This window comes from Haliaeetus albicilla, chromosome 23 (assembly GCF_947461875.1).
Source record: "Haliaeetus albicilla chromosome 23, bHalAlb1.1, whole genome shotgun sequence".
Taxonomy (NCBI): domain Eukaryota; kingdom Metazoa; phylum Chordata; class Aves; order Accipitriformes; family Accipitridae; genus Haliaeetus; species Haliaeetus albicilla.
The window spans coordinates 23,858,308-23,869,355 of record NC_091505.1 but is presented as its reverse complement, the minus strand read 5'-3'; the positions used below and the strand labels follow the sequence as shown (position 1 = coordinate 23,869,355).

The following is an 11,048-nucleotide window of genomic DNA, read 5'->3' as shown; positions in this document are numbered from 1 at the left end:
AGAGGGCTGTAAGTGTGTCTGTTGAACAAACCATGCAGTAAGGCTTGGTACATCCCACGGCTTGGATTTTACTATCTAGAAAGGCTCCAAATGTTGCAGCGTTCAGAAGTTCACAGTATGCTACATTTAAAATACTCATTGCTGGCCAGCAGACCCGAGCTCTGAAAGCCACTCCGATGCTCCCCAATAGCTGCTTTCCTGTGAATAATGTTACTCCCCAGGAAACTAATTTTTTAGTTTGCTATTCTCCCAGATTGAGGTGTCATCTCCATTCAAGGCAGAGGTGCGGATGGAGAAAGGTGGGAGGTCTAGAGAGCATGCAAGCTTTGGGTTGGGGTATCTTAGTGCCAAAAAAGGTTTGGAGAAATCAAAAGATGCTTATTCAACACCAAGAAACGTGGAAACAGTGAATTCTGATGGAAATTAAAAGTTAAGCACACGTGTGTTGCAGTGATAATGGAATTTTGCAAACACCTTAAACAAAAAACCCCACAATTAATGCAATTTTTTAGAAAGCTGAGTTTTAGGTGGGTACATATCACCACAGCTTTGCAGCACCATCTCCCAGCAAGGCAAACCTGAGAAAAGCTCCGTGATGGGGGATAACTAACGGCTGCCTTTAAAACAGCTCATGCCTTTGCCCTGTGAAGGACGTGAACTGGCTGGAACCAATAGATGTTTCCACCTATAGGTTAAAAAAGCCTGTGTAAACATAATGGTACAAATAAATACGGATCTATAAGAGGGGGGAAAGCAGCAGTAGCACATGGCTGATGTTGTGGGAAGCCAGGACAGAGCATGGTCAGCTGGAGGAGTCCCCAGCCTGGGCATTTGAGGACGGCAGACTGCTCTGGACAAACCATCCATCCCACCATGACATAAACACTCCTATTTTGGCGGAAGAAGGAGAACTCGTAAAGAAAGAAATATATAAAGTGCAACAATAACCTGGAAACATACCTTAAAAAAACGCCTTCTTACAATGAAATCATTTTTCTTCCCTCCACAAAGAGGGATTTCACCCCGGAGTTCTTTCTAAAAGATGGTAAAACATAACAGATGAATGTTGCCTTGCATAAGGAACACACACATGCATTTAAATCACTTATATTTTACTTTTTTATGATGCAATTGTGAATTGTGTTATTTTGCATTTGTAATTAGAGGTTGAAACAGATGGTAAAGGCTTGGTTTAAAGTGATGTACTGGAGTATGCAGCTCTGGTGTATCAGGTCTCCAGCTCCAGCGAGCGTTGAGGATGGAAACCCTACCAGGAGGTGGTCAAATAGCAAAGCGTTTGCTGCACATCAAAGCATGCTGAAAAATACCAGAACAGAGTTTCTAGAAGGTCAACAATCATTTGTGAAAATCTATTCTTTCTTTTCCAAAAAAGCACTCTTACAACATTCTCACTACCGTGCTCTAATTTTGGCATTTGGGGTATTTACATTTCAAGAGATCTAACACTGTATAATTAATATAGCGGGAAGAGAAAAAAGACAAATAATGTTTATAAAATGGCATAAGTAGGTTTAAAAATCATATTGCTTGCTGTCTTGGAAGCTGAGGACTTAGAGACTGAAGTACGCAGAGGTGTCACAGCAGCTTGTCCTTTTACTGAAGTCAATGAAATTGCACCAGCCAAAACCCTAGACCAGGGCTGCTGCTTCGGTTCAAGGCCTGTTGCAAAAGAAATAAAAACCTATTATTTTCTGAAGGCTGTTCTTTATGGAACTATTTGGTGATTTTGCTTCGTTTTAGCATACCGTTGTCCCAGTCACAGAGGATCTGCTGCAGATTATTTGATGGAGTATAATGAACTTTCCAAAGGTCTGACGAGACATCTTACAGAATTCTGCTGCAGCAATATATCAGACCTATTCCAAAGCCCCATAAAGTCAATGAAACGACCCAAATTTACTTTTGTGGCTTTTCTATCAGATTCTTAAATTTCTATTTTGTGTTACTCTATAGGTCAAGAGAAGCATTGCTCGGGACAGTGTTAAGACGCAGTAGCATTATTAAGACAAAACCGCCCCCTGAAAGCAAACCACAAAAATAAAAGCGTAGGATATCTCAGCAGCACGAGGGGAAGCAGCCAAGTTTTTTATGCATGCATCAGATTTTGCTCTGAATAAGTCAGTTTTATACAGTTTGGTTAAGCCTAGCCAACGTCAGCAGGGGATCAATAATAGCACAAATCTGGTGTCTCTACTTGTATTTGCAAACTTATGAAACAGTCTCTAGATTAAGAGAAGGCAGACTCAGGTCAGAAAGCTCACAGCATCGTAACGTTATTCCTTGACAGTAGCAGCAGCATAACTGCAAACCTTGTCAATAATTTGTTTTTCACAGAACACTGCTTAAAGAGCTTCACACCTCAAGAAATGTGAATTCACGTCACTGCTATGAGACCGAAAATATAACCTGTCCTTTAAGAAACCTGAAGATACCTTTCTGTGAGTGTTGAAAGCTGAGCATCAAAGCTGGAAGCAACCCCAGTAGTCTTATTTTCTAGCCTGTGGGCAGCCACAGCATTCTCTGGTGGCTCAACACTTTTTAAATACAGTGAGCTAGATCCAGATTTATTACGTTAAAATCAAGAAATGCCAGTCCTCCTCCACCACCAAGAGCTCAGCAATTTTTGGAGTAGCTGAGATCAGGTCTGCAATTTCTTTGGGCTTCCTGGAAACTCTGCTGCTAAACTGATTTTTCTAAGCCACCAGGTGACTTAGAAGAGATTTTGTTGTTTGCAGTACAGAGCATTTGTGGTTCTTGGGTGATTTCTGCCATCGTTACCAGCATCACTGTAGGGTTTAGACAGCTGTGGGAGCAAAACCAGAAATGGTATAAGGGTCGGGGTATATCCATGGAGCCTGTAAGTTCAATGTGAGTGTGCAGCTTTTCCAACTCTGTCCTAGCATCCCACCACCCTTTAAAGGGGATATTATTTTTCTCTTATTTAAAGTACTTATGTACTTTGTTTCTGGGGTTTTTCTGAAAGCAAGTTTCTTGTAGGTAAAGCTATATCATTCACAAATGACACAATCTTTAAACAATCTCACAAAACAGAGGAACTATATAACTGGAAAAGCATAAACTCCTAAACTACAAAGTGGTCATCTTGGTACTGCTTTTGGTGGCAAGGATGGCATGTGTGTTTTACCAGAATCCTAATAACGGGACTGTGAGCCAGCAATCCTTCCAACCCTAACCAGGAAAATCCCTCCAGGACTACCCAAGTTCATTATTAAGTCGCCCAGATGAGATCTCATAATAATGAGCTCCTTTAAGTTTTACCCTTTTGCTACTTTAATCTGATAACAAGATTTTACAATGAAATACCAATGAGGACATACAAATCTCTTTTGAAAACCACGACATCCGTTACTCACTGAGGGCTAAATGTTAGCTAGCACGTGTATCTTTTTTAACTTGAATATTCAGATTCTGTGAGTTCCCACAAAGAACAATTACAAAGATCCTTTTCTGTTTAAAAGAGGATGTGAAGAGTTTCTCTGACTTTGCTGTAGTACTTGTGTTTAAGAACCTCTCTTACAAACGCAGCCCACTGCCCGCTCTAAAGGGTTAAAGTTTCTTTGAATCTTCCAAAATGGACTTTTTCATCAAAAATCTCACTCAGGTTTTTTACAATTCTTTTGTTGTACAGATACTGATAGTTCTTAAAATTGACTGTTTAAAGGATGCTATGAGGCCAATGCTTGAGGCTTTTAAAATCAGAGCTTAGAGGCTCTGACTCATATCGGAAGGTTGATTTAAGTTAACTTTCACTGAGATTTTCTTCTTTAACTTGTGAGTTGGTCTGCCAGTACCTTTTGTTTTGCTACAGGATGTGTTAAGTTGTTGAATATAAGAGAATATTTAAGTACACTTCTGGCACTTCTCAGAATGGAATATTTAATGAGTAAAACTTCTTAAAAACTGTGTCTGCAGCCTTGGAAGTCAGCAGGTCCTATGAGAAAGAAGAAAAAAATCAACCTAATTTTTGAATGTAATCACACTTTTTTTTTTTTAATGAATTAATATTGAAGGTTGTGGGTTTTTTAATTATTCTGCACTTTCACATATGGCTAAACTGGCCTGCCCTGGCTGCTGCGCTGAAGCAGGGGGACCTCGCGCACACCCCCACCGGTTCTGCTGAGCGCGTTGTGCTGTGCGCTTGTGTTACGCAGCCTGGAAGAACAGCTCCCGAGCTCGAAAGGCCACTAGAAGAGTCCCTCAGATGTGTCACAAGCGGTGGCACAGGACACGCAGGGCAGCCCCTGAGCACCCGCGCCTCTGCCCTCAGCACCTCTTCCTTCACAGTGATCACCCACAGCCTGGGACCGTGCGGGCATCCACGCATCACTGATGCTAGAGGGGGAGAGTGTTCATGAACTACTTGTATAACTATATATAAATAAAATATGGCATCTACTCAGCTAACAAGTCTCTCAGGTACAGATCATATTTTGCTACCATAACTAATAATCAACAGGACTGGTCAAGGAGTAAAATATAAGTGATTGCACTAAACCACCAATGGCTGCCTCTCTAATTAAAAAAAAAAAAAAAAAAAAGTAAGAAAAATGGTCAAGAGGAGAGGAAATATGAACAAGGAAATTAAGAGCTAAGAACCAAAGCAGGCTTGAAAGAAGGATACAGGAGGCAAGGAGACAGTAATAGATAACAGTTTTAACAGAGCAAGGTAAGAGCAGGTTTGCTCTTGCTGCAGCCCGAGTGACAGATCTTAACCGAAGGCAGGATCCCAGGGAGAAGAGCCAGGAATCCAAGAGGACAAGGTAATGAGGGAGATGGGAGGGACAGGAGCTGCCAGCTGGGATGGATTAGGATGGGTCTCCAAACCCCTTCAGCATGACAAGGGGCAGCCCCGTAACCCTTCTGGCATCACAAGGAGCATCCCATACCCCTTCGACACTGATGCTGGTTGCAGACATTTCCATAACTGTTACAAAACAACCGCGTGTTTTTTCATGCACACTGATTAAGCTGACCAAACTTTGAGCATTTTAGCTATTTCTATATCGCTAATTGCGATGAGGTACTATTGATAAACTGCTTCAGCACTAGGACACGTTCTGCCAAAGAGCAAGTAGCTGTCACTCAGAAAGCTCCAAGCTCTTTCTTACTTCTAGTAGGTCATTTCCTACAAAAAAATGGAGCAAACCCTTTAAATGCATGTATATCCCATCAAAAATATATCCTACATACTTTTGAAGCATCTGACAGAGTAGTCATAATCCAGCCCGAAGTGGTATGTGTAGCTACTACCTTTGAAGTTCAAATGATCATACTGTAAACCACAGAGCAAGGATGGAGTCTGCCATCACTCACCCACAAGAATCCAAATCCATAAGCTCAAAATCAGTCTTAAACCACTATAGGATCCAGATCACTGGGTGGGTGTGACAAAGAGTCATGCTGATAATATATGGTTTATATTTGTTGTTAGAAACATTCATTAAAACAGCTTTTACAATAACTACTATTATCTACCCTACTAGGCTGTTAGGAGAATGATTTTTAATATTTTTCAATCTTTTTTTTCTTGCTAGCAGTGCAATATTTACTGAACACTCAGAATTAAAATGGCATTCTAGCTGCAGTCTTAAATACAAAAAAAATGTGAAATAAACATCATAAAATCTTCCTATAAATAGGATCTGTTTACTATCTTTTAGGATTGGTATGGACAAAGAAATTGAACCAGAATGCCATAAGAACAAATTTTCTTTAGGGAATTCATTCACATCTGTTTCTGTATGACAACAGGAGGAACAGAAATTAAAAAAAAAAAAAAAAAGAGAGAGAGAGAAAAGAGAGGAAGTTTAATTTTCAAAAGGAAAAAAGGCTTCCTCTGATCTTTAGCTGAAGGTTCTGATGAGTTTTTATTCTACCTGACCTGATTAGCCCAGTTCTAATAAAGACCTAATGAAGGAAGGAAAGACTCATCCTGAAAGTTAACTGCTTTCTGGAAAGGAGCTAGATGGGTGTCTGAAGATAGGCATACCTGGAAAACACACTTGCCTGATTCTTTGTTTGCAAATCTTAATGCACCCTCTTTCAATGTTTGTTGATGCACTGCGTGCAGCACTTGGCAAAAGAGCTTCTAGTCGCCATATTTAGTAAAATTTTAATGCGTGACGTGTTGTTGACTTGCTATCATTGTTAATGGGCGAGTCATGTACCAAATGAAAAGAAATACCCCTTCTGTCTCTGGCAAGCGGGGATCTGGCATTGACCTTGCTGTTTTGGGGGGCTGCGGGTGCCTGGGAGCAGGACCCCATCCCAGCAATTCCTGCAGCCCTGACACGAGATAACTCGCTTACCGAGTCATCAAATGTACAAGCTGGGCTCATCATCTCACGTGGGAATCGGCTTTGGAGAAGAATGAGAAGGTGTGGATTATTCTGTTTACAGAACCTCTTTGCACCCCAAGTACGGTTTAAATTTTCCCTTTGAAATTTAGATCAAACAATGCTGTCAACATTGATTCCTTCCTCCCAGATCGTGGACATAAGCTGGAATCTGCAGACAGCTTGTGGGACGTGGTTTTCGATAGCGCTGCGGCCAAATTACCGCTTTGCTTTTGAGGTCTATACACCTTCAACACAATGCATAAGTACAATATATTAGTAGTAAAAAAATCAATGTAGAATCATTGGATTGATAACTAAACAGCACCAAGCTATGAAATGCAAATTAATACCATCATGCTTTTTATAATTTATAATTAATCTACCCTGCATTGGCCTACATGTTTTTCCTATTTTTGCAAGGACAGGCCTGATCCAGAACCAAAGGAAACACCTGGGGGTTCTTTGTGACCAGTATTGACAGAACATACAGCAGGTTTCTCAGGAATGCACTGTGCAACCCTAGTCTTTAGTAAAAATATATAAAAATATATATATATGGATAAAAGCAGTCAGAAAGCATATAAGGCTTTCTGCAATACAATGATGTTGTTAACTTCTCTGATTTTTCTATTTGTGGTCTTTACAGAATGGAAAATGGTGATGTAATTCTGTGATGCAAACACCCTCTATTAAATAGATTAATATCATCAAGCCTGTTTTGCTTGAATTTTTATAGCTTCAACACGCACCAACTAGAAGGCCTGGCAAGTATTGAGTTCTTTCAAGAACTATTTATTTCAAAGTTACAGGGCTGATGAAGGTTTTAAAGTTACAAATTCCTGTTTTTCTTGGAGCAACATCTTTAAAGATATGCAAAGAGGGATTTCTCAGCACTATTCAGAAACGAGTCTCAAGTGATTTGCCACTTTTGAGTACAGAGATTGTTTTCTAATTCAAACAAACATTTTGAAAAAAAAAAAAGGATGTGAAAAAATGCTCGTTAGGAAAACAACACTAAGAATCTCAGTAGAAATATTCCACCAACTTACCTGATTTCATAGTTGTGATTTTAGATCCTGGAGCATGAGCAATGTACAGCATTTTTAATATAAGGACAAATGGAGAAGTCATCGATGAAAAAATGAGTATTTAAAGGGTTTGAAATAAGTTTGGAATAAACCCCTAATCAAAGGCCCACTAAGACTGTATTCCCAAAGATGAAGTCATTACTGCCGTTTCTCAGATTGCTATACGTTCATTTTTTTGGAGATACTATTTTGGGTCCAGTAGGCTATGGAAATACATATCTTATTCTCACTTAGACAAACAGATATTTAGAAAACCAGATCTATTTACATAGTAGGTGGACATATTCACAGGAAATATTTGATAGATGAACACAGAGATAAAATAGGTAGAACTGCTATGTGCTATGCATAGAAAATTACCTCTGTGTAGATAATGTATATTTGACTTCACCTTTTGCATATTGATCGCTCTCCGAGTTGCAAATACTTAACCATGTGGAAGTGTATATAATATGAATAACTTTATTTCAAACTTGCATGTCTTAAGCCATATGTTCACTGATATCTGAGCATAAATCTACCAAAATTTACTATCATATACTGCAGATCACTAAACCCTACAGTATTTCAGAAGTGCTGAATGTATATTATGTTTGATAGCTTCAGAGTTGCATATTTAGGGATATAATTATTTACATATAGGGTCCAAGACCAGGAGATAACCTTAAGATTTGGTAACATTAGCACTTGCAAATAATCATCACTACTGTATCACTCTCACACTCCATAATCTGCTAACATATGTCTACATTTTATACGTGTTTATGTAGTACTTTATATGGAAATGTTTCATTACTGCCCGCAGCAACATGTGGCATTTCTTCAAGAACATTTCAGCACCTTTTAACATGGTTTCTTCAAATGTCTTTCTAATTGTGAGGATTTCATTCTACAAATGTTATCACTGCTCAAGCAGATTAATTTTCTTAACTGCTTAACATGCACGCTCTAGGCATTTCTACAAAATGTAAAATATACAGTACAGAATTAATATAAATAAACTACTACCAGGCTATTATAGATCAGATTCAAAGCAGCGTGGTTGGAGATAACTCCATTTTAAGACTTAAAAGTCTTCTTACTGTGGCATGACTTCATCTAAAATTTTTGTTTGGCATATAAGGCAATTTTTTCAATTAATTATTATCATACCACCTTCTCTAAACCCAATCAGTATGTTCTTAGTTACCAAAACAGTGACCGCTTGCACGGAGAGTGTTTACGGCGGAAAGCTTTGTCACAATTCTAGTTTTGCTGAATCTCAGTCGATTGCACTCACTTTTTTTTTTTTGCTAGTTTCTGTCTGATCAGACATCTTCTAAAACTGCACAAAAGCCAGTCGGGTGGGGAGACCTCCAGGCAGGTACAGATGCGGAGAAGAAAGCAGCAGCTCGCTAATACAAAGGCTCCTGAGCCAGTTCACCATGGTCTCATTCAAAGAGACTTAGACTAGTGACTGCCATTGATGCTTTTGTTAGATTGCATTCAGATAGCACTTCAGCCTTCTAAAAATAAGGGATCTGAAGCCAGCTGGGATGAACGGCTTTCAGACCAAACTCACTTCTCTCTGTCAAACTCAGAGCAAGCCTAGACCACCTTTTTAAAGAACAAAAAGCAGGTGAGATGGATCCAAGCCCCAAGGTTTATCTGTTATCTGGTTGGAGACATCATGAATCTCAGGAAATCATCATCCGAATGTACCTTTCCAGCATCCCATTCACCACCCATCCAGGTCTAAATAGTCTGGTCTTTAGGGAGACACAGTGTCAGCCCAAGAAGAGTTCTGGTTTAAGCTTTGAAGGACAGATACAGGAGTAGGAGATACGGACACCATCACTGCCCTCACCCTTGATGCACACAGGTTCCACCATTTGCTGACATTCATGTGGGTGATGTAAAGATTAATCCAATTACATAAAGATCGTCAAGACAGCTGGAAGAAAAACCTGGTAGACGAGGACAGCACTGTCCTCCTGACCCCAGAGCTGAACTGTCCCTCTCAGCCCTTTCTTGCTGCACTATCTACTCTTGCCCTCAATGCATTCATCCCCGCACTTGGCAAACTCCGTAGAAATTTCCTCTTTGAATAAGGAAATAGTACACAGCAATCCTTCTGATAGGAACAAGCTGATTTCTTCTGTAAGGTCCATAGAAATTTTTTTTTGTTTTTAAGCTAGAAGAAATGCAATTTCCCCGCTGCGAAGTTTGGTACCGCTACTGTTGGAGAGATGAGTCATTGTTTCTTTCGTATATATCATCTGAGTATCTATAACTGTCTCTCATCTAAATGTTAATTGTATCCAACAGAAAGACTTTAAATGAATACTCTGTCAATAACACTGTTATTAATGTTTCTTGATAGGCATGGTTGGAATATTTTGTAAGATCAGAGTCTAATATTTCCTACAGAATCTGCTTCGTGTGTTGTGTTACTGCGTCTACTTTTGATCAAAACCTGCTTGTAAAGTCTGGGTTGGCTTTTTTTTTTTTTTTTTTAATCTTCTCTCAAGAATTCCCTTATTGCTAACTTTTGATGAACTACGGTTACTGTATGTGTAATAGTAATCCACATTCATTTGGACCACAAGCCTAAGTTTAGCTGTTAAATTTATATTTTCAAGCTGCTCAGCAGCACATTTTACTGCCTTCCCCAGTGCAGCTGGTATCGTAAGACCTGATGGTATTAGGGGGTGACATGGTGTTAGGCTTGGTTTGGTCGTCTGAAGATTTTGATTTATGCCAAAGCCACCTCTGTCTTTCTAAACGACTATGACATGAATCGGTTGGCAGCAATTCCTCGTTCTTGGCCGCTCACCTACCTGAGACAAAGGGAGGCAGGAAGGAGAACCCATGTGTTTGACTAGAAAAAGAGACAGAACAGCTTTTCCGTGATGCCCCATGTGTATAAGTGATTGAATTTATGGAGCGAGAGGAGCAGCAGCAGCGTGCCAGTGCAGAGGTGGGTGCCAGGAACACCTAACCAACAGGTGGTGGGAGCCTCCTTTGATGGAGCCGGCTTTGCGAGGCTGCCTGGAAACATTGGGAAAGTTTAAAGCACACACAGCCCACTTTGTTTGAAAAGAGCAAATAACCTATCCAAAGGCTGAAAGCCTCCTTCCCCCCCTACCCCCATCTCCTTTTTCTCTTCCCCCGCTGTTTCTTCAGATTTAGTCCTTTTGTTTCTTCTCCTTCAGACATCTGTCCTCTGCCTGGACTGCTGTTCAGAGCAGCTAAAGTACATATATCCCACCTTACGTACAGCACACTTTGATAGTTCACAATGAGACACCAAAGCTGAAATAAACACATAGCTGGAGAAGAAGAAGAAAAAAAAAAGTTAAATCCCTACTTGAAAACCTGTTTTGTGTTTTCTTATTTCTTAAAGTTATTTTTAAGTGTTTAAACCAGACCAATTATAGTCAGAAACTACTTCACTTAATCCATTCCTTTATCTCCTGGGAAAAATCACCAAAGCAATTCTCAAAATGTTTAAATCCCACAGTGTGCATAAAAGCAGCAAGTAAATCTGCTCCTTCCCAGGCAAACCTTAAGGATTTTACTGACATCTTTAATTAAACTA

The 11,048-nt window shown here is 39.7% G+C and overlaps 1 long non-coding RNA gene across 3 annotated transcripts in view; it reads right to left on the bottom strand.

The window, feature by feature from the left end:
• Window positions 1-966: 966 nt before the first annotated feature.
• Window positions 967-11,048, bottom strand: part of LOC138690757 (uncharacterized) — a 73,129-nt gene continuing 63,047 nt past the window's right edge. For 2 of the 3 annotated variants that reach the window (XR_011329543.1, XR_011329542.1), the window contains one exon: window positions 10,310-10,498. This is a non-coding gene — a long non-coding RNA (uncharacterized lncRNA). Of the gene's footprint in view, window positions 1,681-10,309; window positions 10,499-11,048 lie in introns of those variants that run through there. The other variant, XR_011329544.1, reaches the window with a different exon arrangement.